Below are 24252 nucleotides of genomic sequence, written 5' to 3' on the forward strand. Positions count from 1 at the left end.
TTTAGGGTCAACATGTGATTTATTAAATGTGAATTAGAAATATGGTACATGGCTTTTTTATCAGCTTGCTAGTCCTTCAGTTGAGTAACAGGCTCATTTGTGTACAAGTCTTGGACAGACGCACGACACTGGGCTATAAGATGCCTGGATATCATTGCATGTTCATGAGGTTATTATATAAGATCATATCAACAGTAAAACATGCCAGATGCAAGTTTATGCAGCTGCTTTTCAGTTACCATGGGGCAGTGTCAGCTCAGTGGTTAAAATGCTGGACTACTGCTCAGAAGGTTGCCACTGCTGGCCCCTTAACCCTCAACTGCTCAGTTGTATAAAATAACATAAACATAAGCCATTCTGGATAAGAGTATCTGCCAAATGCCATAAATATTATAATTTATTTAGAATGCAAACACCTATATTTATAATAAAGATCCAATTAAATCTGATTCCAAACCTTCATGGGTTGTTGCAAGGTTCCAGAGTAGTTCAAATTATTTAAAGGTCACCAGAGCAGGAATAAAAATAAATATCGGTTCTCAAAATAATTCAGAAACCAAAACCCAGTAATTATTATTGGGGTAATGACCTAGGGTCAGTAATGCTTAGCTGATTAGAAATATCTAGTTGCCAATTTACTAGCGATGAAATAAATTTATAAGAGGAAACACATTTGCAAATTTGTGAAAGGATGGAATTCCTAGCAGCCAGAATCAATTTATATATTTGTTTATTTAAAATATAATAGCCAGCTATCTGCACTAGACACCATTACAAATGAAACAGAGATCCTTTTAGGATACAGTCAATAACCGTAAACGGAGACAGAGCAGCTCACGTAACCAGTTTTACTTTAACTTACCTCAGGAAATAAAAGCTTCAAATGTTGTTAATATTATTATTATTATTATTATTATTATTATTATTAACTCAGAAAATATATTGTGTAGTAAATATCGAGAAATGAAAGCTGAAATTTTGATCTGTCTTCTCATGTTCATCTTTTGATCTCAAAACCAAATGTTTTCAGTGTATAGCAAAAAAACAGAAGAATTGGCCTTGCTGTTCTAATACATTTGGAGGGGACTGTATATTAAGATTAGCCTGTCCCCTTTTGGTTTCTTTTGCCTGCTGTCTCGTGCATACTATATTGGTTTTTTGTGTGTGTGTGTAAATAATGTCCTTTTGTAATCACTTGTGTGTTTGTTCAAGCAACCGTGTGTAGAGCTTGAATGCCATTTTTTGTTGGGTGTGGGTGTTCGGCCTGTGTTTTTGGTTAGCTAGGGAGAAAGGGAAACAGATTGGCATTTGTTTTTCTTTTCCTTTACTTGTATTGGTAAGTTAGTTAGTTTGTCTGTTTTTAGTCTTAGCCAGCCTGACATAACCTACCGTTGGCTCTGTACATTACCATTTCTTACGATGTACAGTCAGGTCCATAAGTATTTGGACAGTGACACAATTTTCATAATTTTGCCTCTGTACACCACCACGATCTCTTTGAAGTGAAGCAATCAAGATGTGATTGAAAGTCTACACTTCAGCTTTAATTCAAGGAGTTTAACACAAAAATTGTATTAACCGTTTAGGTTTAAGTTTAGAGTCCCTCAATTTTCACAGGCTCAAAAGTAATTGGACAAACTAACAATCATAAATATTAGAATTATTTTTAATACTTGGAAGCAAATCTATTGCAGTCAATGACTGCCTGAAGTCTGGAACCCATGGAGATCACCAAATGCTGAGTTTCCTCTCGAGGTTCTTTGCAAGGTCTTTCTTGTTTGTCTTGTTTGGTCTTCAGTAAGTGAAAAGCAGCTCAATTGGGTTGAGGTCAGGGGATTGACTTGGCCATTGAAGAATATTTCATTTCTTTGCCTTAATAAGCTCTTGGGTTGCTTCCATGGTACGTTCTGGGTTATTATCGATCTGTACTGTGAAGCACCATCCTATCAGTTTTGCAGCATTTGACTGAATCTGGGCAGAAGGTCTATAGAGCTATACTTCAGAATTCATCCTGATACTGATATCAGCAGTCACATCATCAATAAACCCCAGTGACCCAGTTCCATTAGCAGCCATACATGCCCACGAGATAACACTGCCTCAACCATGTTTGACATGGTATGCATTGGATCATGAGCTCTCCCTTTCCTTCTCCATACTTTTCTCTTCCCATCATTCTGGTACAAGTTAATCTTGCATCAGAACTGGTCAGGCTTTTTTAGAGGTTTTTTAGCAAAGTCTAATCTGGCCTTTCTGTTCTTGAGTGTTACCAGTGGTTTGGATATTGAGGTAAACTGTCTGTAATTACATTCATGCAGGCGTCTCTTGATTGTAGACTTTGACAGTGATACGCCTACCTCCTCCAGAGTGTTCCTGACTTGGCTAAATGTTGTGAAGGGGGTTTTCTTCACCAAGGAAAGAATTCTGCGATGATCCATTTTAGTTGTCTTCCGTGGTCTTCCAGGCCTTTTGGTGTTGCTGAGCTCGCCAGTGCATTCCTTCTTTTTAAGAATGTATTAAATTGTTGATTTGGCCCTCCTAAAGTTTCTATTATCTCTATGATAGGTCTGTTTTTTTTGTTCAGACTAATGATGGCCTCCTTCACTTGCATTGACACCTCTTTGGACTGCATATTGAGAATTCCCATGAACAGCTAACAAATGCAAATTCAACATTTGGAATCAACTCCAGACCTTTTATCTCCTTAATTTGTCATGAAATAAGGAGGAAACGGGTGAAACCTGGCCATGAAACTGCTTATCAGTCAATTTTCCAATTACTTGTGAGTCTGTGTAAATGGAGGGACTTTCCTGTGCAAATGGCTGTAATTCCTAAAAAGTTAACACAATATTTTTTGTTAAACCCCTTGAATTAAATCTGAAAGTCTTCACCTCAATCACAACCTGATTGCTTCATTTCAAATCCACTGTGGTGGCGTACAGAGACAAAATTATGAAAATTGTGTCACGGTCCAAATACTTATGGACCTGACTGTATCTTCATATCTGAGAAATTCTTGCCAGCATCCTTTATCCTTCCACAATTTCCCATCACATTTTTTCTGTTATCTTTCCAGCCGTAGACTGGGGCACAACAGAAATGTAGACATAGTGATTTCAGTATTTGACTTCTGAAGCTTCAAAAGGATAAATTCAAATACCCATAGACAGCTATATACATACACAAGTCAAAACACAGGTTGGTATTTGTTGTCTCATTCACATGTCACGAGTTGACAGCTGTGCTGGCACACTTGTGTGTCTTACATGTACTTAAATAAGTAAATCTCCTTCCACACCCTGAGCACTGGTACGGCTTCACTCCTGTGTGAATGCTCTGGTGTCTGGTGAAATTACTTTTCACAGCAAAACTCTTCCCACACTGTGAACAATAATACGGCTTTTGTCCCGTGTGAATGCGCTGGTGTATTTGTAAAGAGTAAAGGTGAGTAAAACCCCTCCCGCACTCAGAACAGTAATACGGCTTTGCTCCTGTGTGAATGCGCTGATGCAGTTGTAAAGTAAACTGCTGAGTAAAACTCTTCCCACATTTTAAGCAGTGATACGGCTTCTCTCCTGTGTGAATGCGCTGGTGAACTTTGAGAGTACTATTTTTAGCAAAACTCTTTCCACACTGGGAACAGGAATACGGCTTGTCTCCAGTGTGAATGCGCTGGTGTGACTTTAGAGCATTCTTATAACGGAAACACTTCCCACACTATGAGCAGTGATACGGCTTCTCTCCTGTGTGAATGCTCTGGTGTGCTATGAGAACGTAGTGCTGAGCAAAACTCTTCCCACACTGGGAACAGGAATAGGGCTTTTCTCCTGTGTGAATGCGCTGGTGTGACTTTAGAGCACTCTTATAACGGAAACTCTTCCCGCACTCTGAGCAGTGATATGGCTTTTCTCTCGTGTGAATGCGCTGGTGTGCTACGAGAACGTAATGGTGAGCAAACCTCTTCCCACACTCGTTACAGGAATACGGTTTGTCTCCAGTGTGAATGCGTTGGTGTGACTTTAGAGCACTTTCATAACAGAAACTCTTGCCACACTGCGAGCACTGATACGGTTTCTCTCCTGTGTGAAGGAACTGGTGCGTTTTCAGAGCACTTTCTTTACTAAAACTCTTCCCACACACTGAGCAGTAATACGGTTTTTCTCCAGTGTGAATGTGAAGGTGTCGTTGAAGAGTGCCCCGCTGACTGAAACTCTTCCCACACTGTGAGCAGTGATACGGCTTCTCTCCTGTATGGACGCGTTGGTGTGTTTTTAGATGAGCAGGCACAGTGAAACTTTTCCCACAAACTGAGCAGGGATGAAGTGCTTTCTTTATTTGTACATGATGGTTGATAGTATGAGGTGCATCAGAAATCCTTTGCTGACTGCTGGAGCCTCTCATGGCCATTATGTTCTTGTTTATTTCTGGAGAAGAAAAAAAAGGAGAAAAAAATAGAAAATCAGTAACGTTATTAAAAAAAAAACCAATATTAAATGCAACAACATAATGAAACAGGATTATCAATTTCCTAGTGTTTTTTTTCCTTCATATTCCTTCTGCTTTTCCTGGTGGCTACCAGTAACAAGTTTAGCTGATAATTAGGAGGATTATTTTAACTCAACTTATGATTTAAAGCTCAAACAGCTCAGGCAGATATGAAGCTTGGTCAGAAATCTCGGCTGTCCCAGTGAATGGATCTTTTTAAATCTGGTTGATTTCTTCTTCAATTTGAGGTGGTTTCACAGCTGAAAGAAGTTTTACCGCCACCTACTGGACTGGAGTGTGGGCAAAAAAAAACCATAAAGCCCTACTTTAATTTACCCTTCATTATATTGTGTTCAACAGCACTGTAAAAATTGTGTTAGAGGTTGAAATGTTTTGTGTTTCCCCTGCAATAGTCTCCATAAAATTCAAGTCTGCACTGATACATGTTCCACCATCTCAATCTCAAGTGTCTGGCATTTATCACATCTTGTCATGATGGAGGTACACATTGCTCCCTCCGCAACCACAAGGCCCTCCAGAGAGTCGTGAGAAAAGCTGAACTCATTATTGGCAACAAACTCCCAGCCATATAGGACATCTTCCACACATAATGTCTGAGGAAGGCTCGCAAAATCACCACAGATCGCAATCACACAGCAAACCGACTGTTTACCAGACTACCATCAGGCAGACGGTACCGCAGCATTCAATCCAGAACCAGCAGTCTGAAGAACAGTTTCTATCTGCAGGCCATCAGGATCCTGAATAAACTGTAATCCATGTATTACTCCTTCATCCTCTCTCATCACTCATGCCTCCACTACCTCCACTACCTCCCACACACTGCTCACCTCACCGACAGCTCAAGGGCACTCATGGACAATCTCTTCACATGGTTCTGTCACTTTTATGCATGTTGCAGTATTTCTAAGGTCACTATTACCACTTTACTGCTGCTAAGGACTAAGCCCTGTCTCTGTACAATATACTTGTATATTGTACATATTTATTACACACTACACATACTACTACTACTACATCTAATTTAATTGTACATTTTCAAAATTTTTAAATGCTACTTTGTACTACTGTTTCATCTGCTTTTTATACTCTTTCTGATGGATATTTTTTGTATTGCACAGCTGTAGAGCACCTGAGCCTCACAACATGCACTTCAATGTACAATTATCACCTCACAACAATTTTGTGCGAATAACAAATAAACTTGAAACATTGAGTTTAAACCACTGTAATATAATGTACATTCACCCACCAAGAAAAAGAAAAAATCCTCTTCCTCTCTTCTGTTTCGTTCCTCTAAACTAAGAACTTCTGGATATTATAAAAAAAAAGAGTTTTGCTGCCATCTTTTACTTATTACATTGGACATAATATATATTTGTTTCTTTCTTGCTTGTAATGTGTCTCAACTACTGTTGTCACTTCTGCGAGTGCACTGTTCTGTGGTTTTTAATAGTTAATTAACTGGACATAATCGTAAATAATTTACTGGAAAATCCAAACAAGCAGAACTCGATGCCTATGGTGTCGACGGGCATGTCCCCACCGCCAACAAGTCTGGTCTTTCTTGGTACTAATTTGTATGCATCGAATACTTAAAATGTTCTTCACACAGGGAGGAAGTTATTAAAGAAAAACTATTTCAGGCATTTGACCTTGCTGTGACCTTGGCCATGTTTAAATCAGTTCCCAAATCTAATCAGTTCATCTGCTGGTTACAATAATAATAATTCTATATAAATCCTATTATCAAAGAATCCTGTATAACCACCAGAACACATGTATAGTTCTTCAAAATAAAGTTGAACTAGTATGGACACAATTTTTTTTAATAATAATGACTTAAAAACATTAATTATTTACTTTTTATTTGTCACTTCAAAGTACTTGTTAAAAAGGTCTCTTTTTCTCATCCAGCCAATAACTGTACGCAATACATCAATATAATGGGCTCTCTGTGTTTTATTTACCTTGTCCAATGTCCAATCAAATTCAGTAATGGAAAAAAAAATACCGACAATCAGGCCAATTGGTCAATGGCTCTGACCTAATTATTTTCATAATATACAAACATTAACTTTTTACTTTTTAATATTTAAGTAGATTTACAATAGCACTTTAAATGTATTTGAATTCTTTTTTTAAACTTTCACTTGAGTAAATTATTGGCTAGATTATTCCACTTTTAACTGAGTATGATTTTGACACATATATACTTTCACTTTAATATAATTTCTCAGTAGTTTTTGTACTCCTTGACTATGGCTTTTAGGCAAAAACTTGATCAAAGCCTGACATTCACTGAGTGAGGAAATCACAGTTGGCTAGCAAGGTTTGAGATCTTTTTATTCATTTATCTGCGTTTACCTGAGACGATCTTTGTACACAGATATTTCCATATCAACTGTCCTGTGTTCATCCCAGGACTGCTATTAAGTTTGCTCACACTGATCAACCTTTTAACACACTTAGTACTATCTGACTTTACAGCATACAGTGTGAAACAGTAATGATTTATAATCCCACAATCCAACTACTATAGATGGCTACAACTCACCATTTTCTGAAAAAAAAAAAAAAAACACCCTGGTGCAGAAGACAAATTCAAGCCTTATGCCAGATGAAGGTCGGTGGAGATGGTTTAGAGGGGTGAGTGTTACAATAACTGATTAATCCATCAGGTTATCATATCTGCAAAAGTTAATTTTTTTATATATTACTAGGTAAAACCCCTCACTGTAAAGTTTCCCAGGAGAAAATCACTAGAGCAAATATCTGTAATCTAACAACAGCAAACTGACTTGGAAAAAACACACATTTTCAATTTAACCTGTTTTACTTTTTATTTCACCACAAACTGTAAAACTGACAGAATAGTAATAAACATTACAAATGACTTTTTTTTTTTACTTTATGCCATAGCTCTTTTACTTTTACTTAACTTGACGTGTGAATACACAGCACCTTGCGCTTATGTTTTACAGCCATCCTCACTCTCCCTAATAAAGATACTGTTTAAACTCCACAGACTGAGCTTTGAGAACTGATAAAGATGTGCACAGTTATTATTATTATTTTTAATGTTCACATATCCTAGTCTGTTTAAGACCACCGGATGCTTTCTGTATAGGCTAGGCATGATATTGATCTATTGCAGTAGCACGTCATACACACCCATAATGTGTAAAATATATAAAAAGTAAAATAAATGAGGCATTAATATAGGACATTACATTAAGTAACATGTTTAAAAGTTTCACATTTACATGTCACAAACTTATGGCTCTGTGTTGGCACACTTCTTTACTTAATAAACTAAATCCACACAGTGATCAGTGATCGGTTTCTCTCCTGAGTGTTTGCGTTGGTGTTGTTGGAGATGACACAGTTGTATAAAACTCTTTTCACAATGTGAGCAGTGATATGGCTTCTCTCCTGTGTGAATGCGCTGGTGTGTTTGGAGAGCACTCAGGTAAGTGAAACTCTTTCCACACTGTGAACAGTGATGCGGCTTCTCTCCTGTATGAATGCGCTCGTGTGTGTGAAGAGTACCCGACTGAGTAAAGCTCTTTCCACACTCTGAGCACTGATAGGGCTTCTGTCCGGTGTGAATGCGCTGGTGCTGTTGGAGAGCACTCCGGTGATTAAAACTCTTTCCACATTTTACGCAGTGATACGGCTTCTCTCCTGTGTGAACTCGCTGGTGTGCTGTAAGCGTACCTCTCTCAGCAAAACTCTTGCCACACTGTGAGCAGTGATAAGGCTTCTCTCCGGTGTGAATGCGCTGGTGTTTTTGGAATGTACCCTCTCGATTAAAACTCTTCCCACACTGTGAGCAATAATATGGCTTCTCTCCTGTGTGAGTGCGCTGATGTGCTTCGAAAGTACGTTTCTGAGCAAAACTGTTTCCACACTGTGAGCACTGATATGGTTTCTCTCCAGTGTGAACGCGCTGGTGTCGTCGGAGATTACTATCTTGATTAAAACTCTTCCCACACTGTGAACAGTGATACGGTTTTGCTCCTGTGTGAATATTCTGGTGTTGCTGGAGATAAAGCTGGCGTGTAAAACTCTTTCCACACTGTAAACAGATAAAAGGTCTCTCTCCTGTGTGAATTCTTTCGTGTTGCTGGAAAGTACTCAGTCGACTAAAACGCTTCCCACACTGTGAGCAGATATACGGCTTCTCTCCTGTATGAATTCGTTGGTGTGTCTTGAGATGGACCCTTTGAGTAAAACTCCTTCCACAATCTGAACAGTGGTGAAGGTCAGTCTGCATTTGTATGTGCTGACTACTGAAGCTTTTCGGGGGCATCATGTTCTTGTTTATTTCTAGAGGAGAAAAAAAACAATTATCAATCAATTAAACTTTAGGTGTTAATATCTGGTCAGATTATATTGATGCAATGTAGAGTCTGGATTCTCTGCTTTCAAATGTTATAATGCTTATGATGATGACTTCTTAATTAGTAGATTGCCAAATTAGTCAAAGGACACATTAACAAGATCCACCAATCTTCATTCTCACACTCCACCTCTCAGCACTTAACATGTTTTGTTCTCCTCTTAAGTGGAAGCTGCAATCCCAAAGAAGGAACATTAATGGAAAACTGTATCCCAGCAATAGAGCATAAAGTCATTAGTATTCAACATCTCTACTGTCTGGGGCTGAATTTGGTTTCCTTTCACACGACAGACGCTTTGCTCTTCTCACAATTCACTGAGTGGTTAACTAAGCCATACTGCAAGAATGACACAGTAAATCCCCTGGAAGTTGAAAATGAGCACCAGCTATGTGTTCAGTGCCTCAGCACAGACCATCTTAAGGATGCCTTAACGTAGAACGTAGACTATTGTCCTTCAAAAGAGCTCTACTTATAGCCCCTTATAGTCACCCTCCCCACTCCCCACAGAAGAAGGGCAAGGATGCCATGTCTACAGCCATGTTCAAGAATCTTACATGTAACAGTTCAACTGCCATTTTCAACTCCGGCCTCAGCATCAGCCAAAAACGGGCCTGGGTCGGCCGCTGCGACTGCACTGGCAACGAAGACAGGTTCCAAGATACCCGGAGCAACCACTCAAAATGGCAGCAGCCCAAGTGTGGTGAAATAGTGCTACACAACACAAAGCACTGAATGCACACTCATTTACCCACTCTCTCTCTCTCTCTCTCTCTGTCTCTCACGCACACTGCTGACTGCAGCAGAATTTACTACTTACAGTGCAATGTTATTAGGGCAGTGGTGGCTCAATAGTTAAGGCTATGAGTTACTAATCAGAAGGTCGGGGGTTCAAGCCCCATCACCACCAAGCTGCCACAGTGGGGCCCTTAACCCTCTCTGCTCCAGGGATGCTGTATCATGGCTCATGACTCTGACCCCAACTTCCTAACAAACTGGGATATGTGACAAACATAACCTTGCTGTAGTGTAAGGTACAGTTTTCCAGCTCCTACTTATAACTCCACTCCTGTGTCTTTGTACTGCATTTTTATTACTCCATAATTTAATAAGCACAAAGGGTCAATGTCTAAATCTGTCTGTTTTAGGCATTCCAAAAGCTGACACTGTGCCAACACAAGGTCTGGAATCAGTGCTGGCTTTTAGTGGCCACATAAATCACACAAGCTGCTGGTGGATAAATGAATATAGTAAATGAAACGCCTTTTCTTTTCGTGTTGTAAAGATACTGTAACATGTTAGAGAGATCATCAGGGCTCTTGAAAGCAATCATGAGGCTCCTCTATACCAGCCATAAAACAAACAAACAAACAAACAAACAAACACAAACCCTTTTCATTACTGCAAGGTTTCAGTTTAACAGTTTGTATTTGGACTGACAGATGAGTGGCACATTAATCAAGTCATTATTGTCCAATCAGTAATTTTTTTTTTTTTTAATTATTGTGGTTTATTATAGTGTATGATAAAGTAGTCAGACAAGGAAGCTTTCCAGTTTCTATGTTTACATCAAAATAACAGCACACTAAATGATCATTTTGAATTGTGTCACTATAATACACACTAAGTGTATAATATATATTTAGTAAAAAGGCTCGAGCTGTTCATTCATCACTCAGAGTTTTGCTGGTGCATGATATAATGAAGTGAAATTTCACCAAAAACTCGACCCAGTGACAGCACAGGCTCAGGAGTAATGCTGAGAAGGTGAGGAAAGTGGGAGATGAGGCAGACAAACTGAGCTGTTTAACCCTTAACCATTCCTAACAAACAATGCGCTCACAAGCAACTTCCATACTTACTTACTTTAAGGGGAAAAGCCAGCTATGTGCACCAGACGCTGTTACACATGAGCCAAAATCATCCAGCTGCAGCTCTTCTTTTTCTATCTGAGGTGGTTTCACAGCTGAAAGGTGTTTTACTGCCACCTATTGGACTGGACTGTGGGAAAGGACTTGAAATATCAGTCTAAATCTTCCTATTTTATGTCCAATATTCTAATGCAATCAATCAATCAATCCAAAAATCAATCAACCAATCACTCAATCAAGTAAAAAGGTGCTCTGTTACTATTTAGTGTTTCAACTGCAACAGACTCTGTAATTTAACTTGCTTAATTCCTACCTGGTACAGCTGTCACTATTAGACCAGACCAAAATAAAAATCAGTTTAACAGATCAATAAAAATCAACAACTCTTCTTAAAAGTTTTTATTTTAAAGCATTTGAGTTACATTTTCATTGTACAAATGAACTGGACATATCTCACCTACACAACAGATGAGCAGACTGCAGTTCTTTACCAAAATAACAAATTTTTCCATATTATGGTTTACCAGAGAGTGTCTTGCATAAGTTTTCACCCCCTTTGAATGTTTTAGAGTTACAGCCTGGAACTGAAATCAACCTAATTGGTATTTTATACATGAAATAGAATTCATTCATATTTTATTTACAGATTACACTGGGATTGTATGTCAAAAATCTAGCTAGCTAATGAAGAATTATATCCTTAGCAAATTTTTTCAGTAGTTGTGCTTACAGTCCTGAGTTTATTGCTGTATTTTGCCCCCTAGTCAAATAAAAGCCACCAGCTCTTTTTTCAACTTGTTCAATTCACTTAATCTACAAGACTATTTTAATTTTGAACATGGATTCCAGCATTTTTTTGGCAGGCTGGATTAGAAATGTTACCTGCTTCATAATTAATGTACCACAATGCAGAAAGTGCACTACTCCACTTGCTAAATTCTAATCTCTGCTACTGTATGTTGTACTTCCATACTTAGATAAACTGCTCTGACTGAAGTTAGACTGTTTAATTTTAATTTTGGTTAACTATTGTGGTACAAACCTCAGTGTCTATAAGAAGTCTCTATCAATAAACACATCCTCATGCTGGTTCATTAAGTCAGGGGCCAAGAGCACCATTAGTTAGTCTACAAACCATGTTGTGGAGGTTAGTATAGTATGAAAAAAGACACAAGACTATTGTAGATAGTTTATAATGGAAAGAAATTTGGAGAAAATCAGTATTGCACAAGCCTAATTTATAGAATTACTGTGTAAACTACAGGAAAATAATATTTCATGTAATGTCACATTTTCTTGTCAAAAACTGTTGGCTCGGTCTTGGTACACTTGTGTGTCTTAAAACTACTTAAATAAGTAAATCTCTGTTCAAGATATAAGCAAACGGTTGCACAAAAATCTTCGGACACTGTCAGCACTAATACAGCTTCTCTCTTATGTGAATGGCCTGGTGTTTTTGGAGGTTACTCGGGTGAGTAAAATTTTTTCCACACTCTGGGCAGTGATACGGCTTCTCTCCTGTGTGAATGCGTTGGTGATACTGGAGTGTATCCTGTCGATTAAAACTCTTCCCACACTGTGAGCAGTGATACGGCTTCTCTCCTGTGTGAATGCGCTGATGCGCTTTGAGACCACTTCGTTGATTAAACCTCTTTCCACACTGCGAGCAGCTATAAGGTTTCTCGCCAGTGTGAATGCGCTGATGTGTCTGGAAATTACTCTCTCGATTAAAACTCTTCCCACACTGGGAGCAGTGATATGGCTTCTCTCCTCTGTGAATACTCTGGTGACGCTGGAGAGACCTGTTGTGATTAAAACTCTTTCCACACTGTGCACAGTGATACGGTTTCTCTCCAGTGTGAATGCGCTGGTGTTGTTGGAGATTAGTCTCTAGATTAAAACTCTTTCCACATTGTGAGCAATGAAATGCCTTCTCTCCTGAGTGAATTCGTTGGTGTTGTTGGAAATTACTCAAGTCAGCAAAACTCTTTCCACACTGTGAACAGTGATACGGCTTTTCTCCTGTATGGATGCGTTGGTGTGTTTTGAGAGTACACTGGTGAGTAAATCGTTTCCCACACTGTAAGCAGATAAATGGTTTCTCTCCTGTATGAATTCGGTGGTGTTGTTGGAAATTACTAAGTCTAGCAAAACTCTTTCCACATTGTGAGCAGTGATACGGCTTCTCTCCTGTGTGAATGCGTTGGTGTAGCTGGAGATGACTTCTCTGATTGAAACTCTTTCCACACTGTGAGCAGTGAAAAGGCTTTTCTCCTGTGTGAATGCGCTGGTGCGTTTGTAAACTACTCTGGTGAGTAAAACTCTTCCCACAATATGAGCAGTGGTGAAGTTCCGTGTGTATTCGTACTTGACTGGTCATAGTACAAAGAATACCAGCAGTCATTTGACGACTACTAGAGTCTCTTGTGGGCATCATGTTCTTGAGTCTCTAGGGAGAAAAAATGGAAGTCAATAACATGAAAAATACAAAGCAATATTATTCTGCCATATTCAACTCCAAAGACAGATTCTAAAATTCCCCAGGCAGCCACTCAAAATGGAAGCAGCCCAGGTGAGGTGTAATAGTGCTACACAACACACAGCACTGAATGCAATCTCTCTCACACACACACACACAATGCTGGTTGCAGCAGAATTTACTATGCCTCAGTACAAAGTTTTTCAAAGAGAATTTTACAGGCAGGTCAACCGTGCCATTTGTTTTTTGCAGCTCCTATTTCTAACCCCAACTCCTGTGTCTTTGTTCTGCACTTGTATTACCCCATAGTTTAATAAGCAAAACAAGCAATAAAAAATAAGTAAAATAAGTTTCAGGCATTCCAAAAGCTGACACTGTGCCAACACAGGGACTGTAATCAGTCCTGGCCTTTAGAGGCCACATACACCGATCAGCCATACCATTAAAACCACTGACAGGTAAAATGAATAACATTGATTATCTCATTACAGTGGCACCTGCCAAGGGGTGGGATATATTACGCAGCAAGTGAACAGTCAGTTTTCAACATTGATGTGTAGAAGCAGGAAAAATGGGCAAGTGTAAGGATCTGAGTGACTTTGCCAAATTGTGACAGCTAGACGACTGGGTCAGAGCGTCTCCAAAGCAGCAGGTCTTGTGGGGTGTTCCCGGTATGCAGTGGTTAGTACCTACCAAAAGTGGTCCAAGGAAGGTCAACTGGTGACCCGCCGAGAGGGTCATGGGCTCCCAAAGCTCACTGATGCATGTGGGGGAGCGAAGGCCCGTCTGGTCTGATCCCACAGAAGAGCTACTGTAGCACAAACTGCTGAAAAAGTTAATGCTGATAAAAAGGTGTCAGAACACACAGTGCATCGCAGCTTGCTGCGTATGGGGCTGCGTAGCAGGAGACCGGTCAGAGTGCCCATGCTGACCCTGTCCACCACCACAAGCTCCTACAATGGACACGTGAGCATCAGAACTGATGAATCCCATTTTCTTTTACATCATGTGGACGGCCAGATGCATGCACGTCGCTTACCTGGGGAAAAGATGGCACCAGGATGCACCATTGGAAGAAGGCAAGCTGGCAGAGGCAGTGTGATGCTCTGGGCAATGTTCTGCTGGGAAACTTTGGGTCCTGGCATTCATGTGGATGTTACTTTGACATGTACCACCTACCTAAACATTCCTGCAGACCGAGTTACACCCCTACATGGCAACGGTATTCCCTAATGGCAGTGGCCTCTTTCAGCAGGATGATGCTCCCTGCCACACTGCAGAAACTGTTCAGGAATGCTTTGAGGAACATGATAAAGAGTTCAAGGTGTTGACTTGTACTCCAAAATCCCCAGATCTCAATTCGATCGCGCATCTGTGGGACGTGTTGGACAAACAAGTCTGATCCATGGAGGCCCCACCACACAACTTACAGGACAGGATCTGCTGCTAACGTCTTGGTGCCAGAAACCACAGCACACCTTCAGAGGTCTTGTGGAGTCCATGCCTCGATGGGTCAGAGCTGTTTTGGCACAATATTAGGCAGGTGGTTTTAATGTTATGGCTGATCGGTGTATACACACAAGCTGCTGGTGGATAAATGAATACAGTAAATGAAACGTCTTTTCTTCTCAGGTTGTAAAGATACTGTAACATGTTAGAGAGATCATCAGGGCTCTTGAAAGCAATCATGAGGCTCCTCTATACGAGCCATAAAACAAACAAACAAACAAACAAACAAAAACAAACCCTTTTCATTACTGCAAGGTTTCAGTTTAACAGTTTGTATTTGGACTGACAGATGAGTGGCACATTAATCAAGTCATTATTGTCCAATCAATAATCTTTTTTTTTTTAATTATTGTGGTTTATTATAGTGTATGATAAAGTAGTCAGACAAGGAAGCTTTCCAGTTTCTGTTTACATCAAAATAACAGCACACTAAATGATCATTTTGAATTGTGTCACTATAATACACACTAAGTGTATAATATATATTTAGTAAAAAGGCTCGAGCTGTTCATTCATCACTCAGAGTTTTGCTGGTGCATGATATAATGAAGTGAAATTTCACCAAAAACTCGACCCAGTGACAGCACAGGCTCAGGAGTAATGCTGAGAAGGTGAGGAAAGTGGGAGATGAGGCAGACAAACTGAGCTGTTTAACCCTTAACCATTCCTAACAAACAATGCGTTCACAAGCAACTTCCATACTTACTTACTTTAAGGGGAAAAGCCAGCTATGTGCACCAGACGCTGTTACACATGAGCCAAAATCATCCAGCTGCAGCTCTTCTTTTTCTATCTGAGGTGGTTTCACAGCTGAAAGGTGTTTTACTGCCACCTATTGGACTGGACTGTGGGAAAGGACTTGAAATATCAGTCTAAATCTTCCTGTTTTATGCCCAATAATCTTCTAATGCAATCAATCAATCAATCAATCAGTGAAAAAGGTGCTCTGTTACTATTTAGTGTTTCAATTGCAATAGACTCTGTAGATTAACTTGCTTATTTCCTGTTTTTTTTAAAGATTCCTTTCAACCATCCTCTCTGTCCGATTCTGAATCAAATTCATTCAGATCCGGAGCCTATCCTGGTAACACTGGGCTGAGACGCAAGTTCAAATCCCAGGGCACCATTCACACACTCACATTCACACCTGGGGTAATTTATCGTCTACCTACTTGCAGGTTTTTGGTCATTCAGAGAAACTCGAACAAACATGAGGAGAACATGTGAAACTCCACACAGACAGTAACCACTGTGCTACCACTGTGACACACTGATACTGATTACACTGGGAATAACACACAAGGAGCCATTCAGTTAAATGGCAATAATCCACACTGGGGTGGTGTAACACCACTGTTAGCCACCCTGAAGTTGATTCTTTTTCTACTAATAACACAGTTCAAAGTGTGTTATTAAACCATTTTCATTTGAAATCATTTTTGTTACAGCCAGAATTATTGCCAGGGCCATGCTGTTAGAGAAAATTAATCCACACATTCTAATTCAAGTATTCAGGTATCAAATGCATAAATACATTTTCCATCATCTCAAGTGCCTGACATTTAATATATGACCTAATATTGTGATTTTATTTATTTATGTAATAGTGTTCAGTTTAAACCACTGTGATATTCACAGACTAATAAACATCCTTTCCTCCCTTCTGGTTTCCATACCTGACCCAGTGTTCTTTTGGATAATAGAAATATTCCTTTCCCAGTCCTGCTGTGACTGCTACTGACTGCATGTATTCACACACACACACACACACACACACACACACACACACACACACATACACACAACCAGAAAGTGTCACTACTGTTAGTGGGCTGTTAAACTCATATTAGGTAACAGGCCACATTACACTTAGTCCAATCTTAAGTGAGCTTGACCAAAATAAAAATCAGTTTAACAGATCAATAAAAATCAATGACTCCTCTTAAATGTGTTTATTTTTAAGCATTTGAGTTACATTTTCATTGCACAGTGAATTGGGCATTTCTCACCTACACAACAGATGAACAGACTGCAGTTTGCATGAGATTTCACCCCCCTTGAAATCATACTTGAACATTTCAAACAATAATCTCATACTTTTCTAGCACTGCTACAAGCATCTAGACAGTCTATATTAATCCATATTGCCTTTAATTTGTACTGTAAAACCAACGTAGCACTGTGAGCCTGTTACTATAACTAATTTTATAACAGGTGAGCATATCTGCAAATGGGAAATTTCCAAATAAATCTCTGGACTGAAGGTCTGTAATCCAGCAACTGGAAATCAAGGCCAGTAGCTATAGTTTACATTAGGCTTGTGCAATATGATATTATTGTCCCTACACGATATCCAGTGATGTTTATTGCCAATTATATTATATTACCAGATCAGATCCGCCACCCGTTATACATTTTGCATAAGACATTTACACTTATGGCATTTGGCAGATGCCCTTATCCTGAACGACTTACAGAAGAAGTCTCTATCAATAAACACATCCTCATGTTGGTTCATTAGATCAGGGACCAAGAGCACCGTCAGTCTACAAACCATGTTGTGGAGGTTAGTATAGTATGAAAAAAGACATAAGACTATTGTTGATAGTTTATAATGGAAAGAAATTTGGAGAAAATCAATATTGCACAAGCCTAATTTGTAGAATTACCGTGTAAACTACTTTGTAAACTTGGAAAATTATATTTAACTTAATGTCACATTTTTATGTCAAAAACTGTTGGCTCGGTGTTGGTAGACTTGGGTCTACCCCAGCTTCTCTCTCATGTGAATGGCCTGGTGTTTTTGGAGGTTACTCGGGTGAGTAAAACTTTTTCCACACTCTGAGCAGTGATACGGCTTCTCTCCTGTGTGAATATGCTGGTGATACTGGAGTGTACTCTGCTGAATAAAACTCTTCCCACACTGTGAGCAGTGATACGGCCTTTCTCCTGTGTGAATGCGTTGGTGATACTGGAGATGACTTCTCTGAATGAATCTCTTTTCACACTGTGAGCAGTGATACGGCTTCTCTCCCGTGTGAATGCGCTGATGCGCTTTGAGAGCACTTATTTGGTTAAACATCTTTCCACACTGCGAGCAGCTATAAGGTTTCTCGCCAGTGTGAATGCGCTGATGTGTTTGGAAATTACTCTCTCGATTAAAACTCTTTCCACACTGTGAGCAGTGATATGGCTTCTCTCCTCTGTGAATACTCTGGTGACGCTGGAGAGACCTGCTGTGATTAAAACTCTTTCCACACTGTGCGCAGCGAAACGGTTTTTCTCCAGTGTGAATGCGCTGGTGTTGTTGGAGATTAGTCTCTAGATTAAAAGCCTTTCCACATTGTAAGCAGTGATACGACTTCTCTCCTGAGTGAATTCGTTGGTGTTGTTGGAAATTACTCGAGTCAGCAAAACTCTTTCCACATTGTGAACAGTGATACGGCTTTTCTCCTGTATGGATACGTTGGTGTGTTTTGAGAGTACACTGGTGAGTAAATCGTTTCCCACACTGTAAGCAGATAAATGGTTTCTCTCCTGTATGAATTCGTTGGTGTTGTTGGAAATTACTCGAGTCAGCAAAACTCTTTCCACATTGTGAGCAGTGATACGGCTTCTCTCCTGTATGAATGCGCTGGTGTAGCTGGAGATGACTTCTCTGATTGAAACTCTTTCCACACTGTGAGCAGTGAAATGGCTTTTCTCCTGTGTGAATGCGCTGGTGCGTTTGTAATCTACTCTGGTGAGTAAAACTCTTTCCACAATATGAGCAGTGGTGAAGTTCTGTGTGCATTTGTACTTGACTGGTCATAGTACAAAGAATACCAGCAGTCGTTTGATGCCTACTGGGGTCCGTTGTGGGCATCATGTTCTTGAGTCTCTAGGAAGAAAAAATGGAAGTCAATAACATGAAAAATACAAAGCAATATTATCCCAATGCCCCATAAAGAACGGTGTAATTTTTCTATATATTATCATTGTTATGGATGCATCAATACCATGGGTTGAGGAGTTTCTTAATGTCAACAATATCAACACGATCAACATTCCCCCACACTTGCTTAGCAGAACTTGTGCAATGTCTTTTCTCTCCAGTCCCGAGGTGCCAAACAGTTTGCCAGAAAGAAGCATGCCCTAGGAAACCGCTCCCGGGCCTGACTCCAGGATGGGTCCCACTAACCTTACCTGGGCTATGTACATGTAGACTTTCTGGTAGCTTTCACAAGGGCCATTAGAATTGCTTCTAATGATCTCTCCTCTCAGATCTGTTCACCAAAGTTGCCCCTACTGGGAGCATTAAGCCCCTGGTGACATAGCAGATTAGATACAGGTTGTATTTTAAAAAACTCAAAAAAAAAAACTCAAAAAAAAAACTCAAAAAAAAAAAAAAAAAAAAACTCAAAAAACCCACAAAAACATTCACTGTATTGTCCAGAGATTGCAAGTTCAAATCCCGATAATGCCATAGCCATTCGTGGTCAGGAGTCCAAGAGGGAAATACTGACCTTGTTCTCTGGGAGGGAGGGATGGCATGCTCTCTCTCTCCCCCGTCAATCACAGTGACACTTGCCCATCGTGGGCATTTATGAGCTCACGTATGTAAAAGGGGATGGATAGCCCTTTTCTCTAAGTGTGTTATGCCACCCCTTGACACAGAACGAGCCACAGTTTGTAAAAATCCAGTTGGCTGCATTTCCTCCTAGTCTTCAGCCTCCCCGGTTGGTAGCTGTAATATGATGGGGAGACCTGAGTGGCGGGTGGAAATTAGCCAAGACTAATTAGGAATAAAATCCAACATCATGGACAGATAAGTCCCAGTGACAAATTCACAATATCTTGACATGTGTTGAGTCAAAAGTGTTAAAAAGTGCCAGTATGAAACAAAACACAACCACTTTGAATCGTCTTATTTAGTATACCTATAAACAAATCATAAATGGTTAAGAAATATAAAGTCGCTGTTGTCACTATTCAGTCAATTTTAGTTTGACCTTTGTACGCAAGGAATTCTATGCATCTGGAACATTTAGTTGAATTCCCATGGCTTAATTTGTCTGGTCAATACGTCTACAATCCCTTTTTCTATAAATTTCTTTTTGTATAAAAGTGGGTTAATACGGTGTGTAATATGTAGTCAAATAGTAAAACTTTTGATAAAATGTACATAAAAATAGCAATGTATGACACAGATTTGATTTTTGCAATATGATTAGAACTACCTTACTATCATTTTGAATCGTGTGACCTTAGTGCACATAAAACCACTAAAAGGCTAGAGCTGGCTGTGTTAATTGGTCACTCAAAGTTGTGTATGTCCATAATTATAAATAAGGGGATTTTCATTCAAATGTATGCCAAAACCAGACACTGTGAAGACCCAGGGTGGATAATAATGCTGAACCGATGAGGAAAATGCTTGCTGAGGTAACTTGGCTACTGATCAGCAAGAGCAAACAAATTATAAAACTAGAATTACTAATGATCAGATTTATAGACATACTTATTTATTTAAAAGGTACAAGTCATCTATCTGCACTAGACTCTACTACATATGAAGCAGAGATCCATTTATGATTCAGTCAGTGTTATAGTTGAGACAAGCAGCTCAGGTAACCAGTTTCACTTTAACTTACCTCTTGGTGCATACAGTTAGAAAGTAGTTAACCACTCCAGATACAGCCACAGTAACAAGCTTTTTTTTAAACAACTTCAGATTAAACTGTAACTGTAAACCTCAGGCAGGAAACATGTTTTCATGTAGAGATGACTAGCTCATCTTCTGCTTCTTCTTCTTCGACTTGAGGAGGTTTCACAGCTGAAAGGTTTTTCACCACCACCTACTGGTGAAACCTACCCACATTTTCACATATCTTCTTAAATGACCCTGTAAAAATGTGTTAAAATTAAAAAGTTTCTTTCCCCTGTACATTCTAAAATCCTAATTCATGTTTCTCTAATCCTTCCTTCCATCTGTTCTTTCTGTATGACACTGTTTACACTGTTCCACCTGCTCAAGTGCCTCACATTTATCACACCTCTTTGCACTGTGCTTTTTTAACTCATGTAAGTCCATCACAGGGCACCATGTGCACGTGCATACACACACACACACACACACACACCCATTCACACCTAGGGGGAATTTATCATAACCAATTCACCTACATACTTGCTTTTGGGAGATGGAAAAAAAACCCAGATAACCCAGCAGAAACCCACTCAGACACGGGGAGAACATGCAAAACTCCACAAAGACAATAACCACTCTGATTAAAATTCATCCCACATTGTGAACAGTGATACAGCTACTCTCATGTGCGAATGCACTGGTGGCTTTGGAAACTACTCCAATCAGAAAAACTCTTCCGCACTGTAAGTGGAGATACAGCTTCTCTTCAGAAACTGTGGCAATCTCGAAAACTCTGCTGGATGGTGGATTTTTGTGAAGGTGGATGGTGAAATGACAGGTGATATCCCTAATAAATATAGTAAATACATTTAATGTTTGTACAAATAAATATATATTTTCATATATTTATATATTTCACTTTTAATAAGCGTAACTGTTGCAAGTCTCTTCTATGACATTTGCTGCGTCCAAATTCGCCTATTATCCATCCTAAATAGTGTCCGAGATTAGAATTAGTGTGTCCCCAATTGTAGTATGTTGAAATAAGTATTCCAAAGATACCTGGATGGTCTATTATTTCTGGTAAATTTTTGAAGTGTGGATCTGTTGATACTTTTTCAGCTAATATTACCCATAACTCCTTGCACGAGGGAGAAGTTTTGTGACGAAGGTAAAGTTGCCTCCTGATTGGCTAATACAGTAACCGTGTGGGTTAAACAATGTTATAACAAGATTAGAAATAGAGATAGCATGTGTAAGGACGCATTTTAAAGAGGTGTAAATAAAATGTGGAAAAATAAAGGGAATGGTAAATTAAATTTCATCCATCCATTTTCCGTACCACTTATCCTACACAGGGCTGCAGGGAGCCTGAAGCCTATCCCAGGGAACTCCGGGCACACCCTGGACGGGGTGCCAGCCCATTGCAGGGCACAATCGCACACACATTCATACACACAATGGACAATTTGAAAATGCCAATCAGCCTACAACACATGCCTTTGGACCGGGGGAAGAAACTGGAATACTTGGAGAAAACCCCCAAAGAACATGCAAACTTTGTGCACACAGGGAAGAGGCAGGATTTTCCATCCTCTCTCTCTCTCTCTCTCTCTCTCTCTCTCTCTCACTTCCCCTCATTCTCCCTGCTCTCCACCATCCCTGCACGACGGGGGCCATTTCCCATACCTACGATGCATTGTAGATTCAGGCTGTAACCAGATTTCAATCCACCAATGCCTGGTTCAAGGTGAGGCATTTGGAAATGCACGATTGGTGAAGGTGAGGCGTGTGCATGGGGATGTTCACGAGTATCTGCTGGTGCCAGTCACAGTCCAATTCAGGGGACAAAAGCACATAATAGAGGCAGCAGTTATTCCCTATCTCACCCATCCACTGATTTTGGGACATATTGGTCAGCATTTCAGATATTGCTGAGGGGAATGTGTGTGGCTGGGTCCTGCAGCATTGCAGCATGGTGTGGGATGTGCGCAGCGTTGGCTCGGGAGGTGTTGCCTGGGCTGTCAATGTCAGCTCCACGTCAGGAAATTGGGAAGGGGCATCTTCCCCAGCCCTTTGGGGAATTGCCCTTGGGGATTTCCCTTTGGAGCAGACATGGAACGAAACCCTCAGGCACGCCTTCGACCAAGTGAAAGTGATTGATGGTCAGCAGTTCAGCCAAATGTTGTGCTCTCCTTCCCCTATTTTGTGATTATTAAAGATAGGTCATATCTAATGATGCAGGACACTCAGACAAAGGGAGAAATGATCCAGTTATTGGTTCCAAAGAGCCATCGGAAAATGTCATTCCAGGTGGCTCACCATAATCTTGATGGCAGGGCACTTAGGCCAGGAGAAAACACGGAACCGACTCATGACCCGTTTCTGTTGGGTGGGCATTTGCGGCGATGTTCGCAGGTGGTGTGTGGCATGTCACGAATGTCAGCTGGTGAATCTGCCGGCCACCCCACCAACACCATTGCGCCCCCTTCCATTAATCGAATGTCTCCTTCAAAGGACCTCGTGGGGCCATTAGAATGGACTGCACGAGGTCATCCCTTTATGTTAGTATTAGTGGACTATGCAACGCAATACCTGGAAGCCATGCCTCTCTACAACATCTCAGCACACAGTGCTGCAGAGGCACTCTTCCGTGTTATCTCCCAAGTCGGGATCCTGAAAGAGATCCTCACTGACCAGGGCACGTCCTTTACGCCAAGCACTCCTCGGGAACTGTATGAATTTTTGGGGATTAAATCAATACACACCAGTGTTTACCATCCACAGACGGACTGGTCGAACGGTTTAATCAAATGCTTAAAAATATGATTCGTAAGTTCGTTCACAATGATGTTCAGAATTGGGATAAGCCTTGTGGTGTCCTAGACGTCATTAGGGAAAATTGGGAGTCGGGACCTTCTAAGAGTAAAAATGAAATTTAATACATTCTGTACCTGAGAGCAAAACTCCACAACTTGAGTCACCTAACACAGGAGAATTTGCATCAGGCCCAAGACCGACAGTCCCGACTGTATAACAGGGGTATGCAGCTATGGAAATTTTCACAGGGAGATAGAGTGCTCGTATTATTACCCACATCGAGCTCCAAATTGCTCACCAAGTGGCAAGGGCCCTTTGAGGTCATACAGCGAGTCGGGATGTTGACTATGAGGTAAGGCGAATGGATAGAGGCATGGCACGTTAGATTTATCACCTCAGTCTCCTTAAACCATGGAGAGAGGTGGTCGCCATGCCTTTGTTGTTGGTCGTTCCGGAGAGGGAGGAGCTAGAACAAGGCTAGGCTCAATTCACCCCAGTCCCTTGTGGAGACCACCTCTCACTGTCCCAAATCACAGAGTTTGCCAAGTTGCAGACGGAATTTTCTGATACGTTTTCTCCCCTACCCGGTTGCACTAATCTCATAGAACACCACACTGAGATGGCCCCAGGGGTAGTTGTACGCAGCTGCCCCTATCATTTGCCCGAGCACAAAAAAACAAGTGGTTTGAGAGGAGCTCACGGCCATGCTCGATAGTGAGTGAGGGGAGTCCCACAGTGACTGGTCCAGTCCGGTGGTCTTCCCAAGGCAGACGGTTTGGTCCAGTTCTGTGTGGATGTTAGAAAAGTCAACACGGTGTCTAAATATGACGTACCCAATTGACGAACTGCTCGATCGGTTAGGAGCAGCTCGCTTTTATTCGAAACTGGATTTGAAAAAAGGGATATTGACTCCAATATCTCGTGAGAAAATGGCCTTTTTGGGTTATACCAATTCATGACCCTTCCTTTTGGCCTGTTCAGAGCCCCAGCAACATTCCAGTATCTCATGGACAAAATCCTCCGTCTGCACACTGT

General features: G+C 40.5%; 1 pseudogene; it reads right to left on the reverse strand.

Annotated features, from left to right (window-relative positions):
* LOC113524114 (zinc finger protein 850-like) lies at positions 1-22549 on the reverse strand (annotated as a pseudogene).
* Positions 22550-24252: the final 1703 nt, after the last annotated feature.

This window comes from Pangasianodon hypophthalmus, chromosome 4 (assembly GCF_027358585.1).
Source record: "Pangasianodon hypophthalmus isolate fPanHyp1 chromosome 4, fPanHyp1.pri, whole genome shotgun sequence".
Classification (NCBI taxonomy): domain Eukaryota; kingdom Metazoa; phylum Chordata; class Actinopteri; order Siluriformes; family Pangasiidae; genus Pangasianodon; species Pangasianodon hypophthalmus.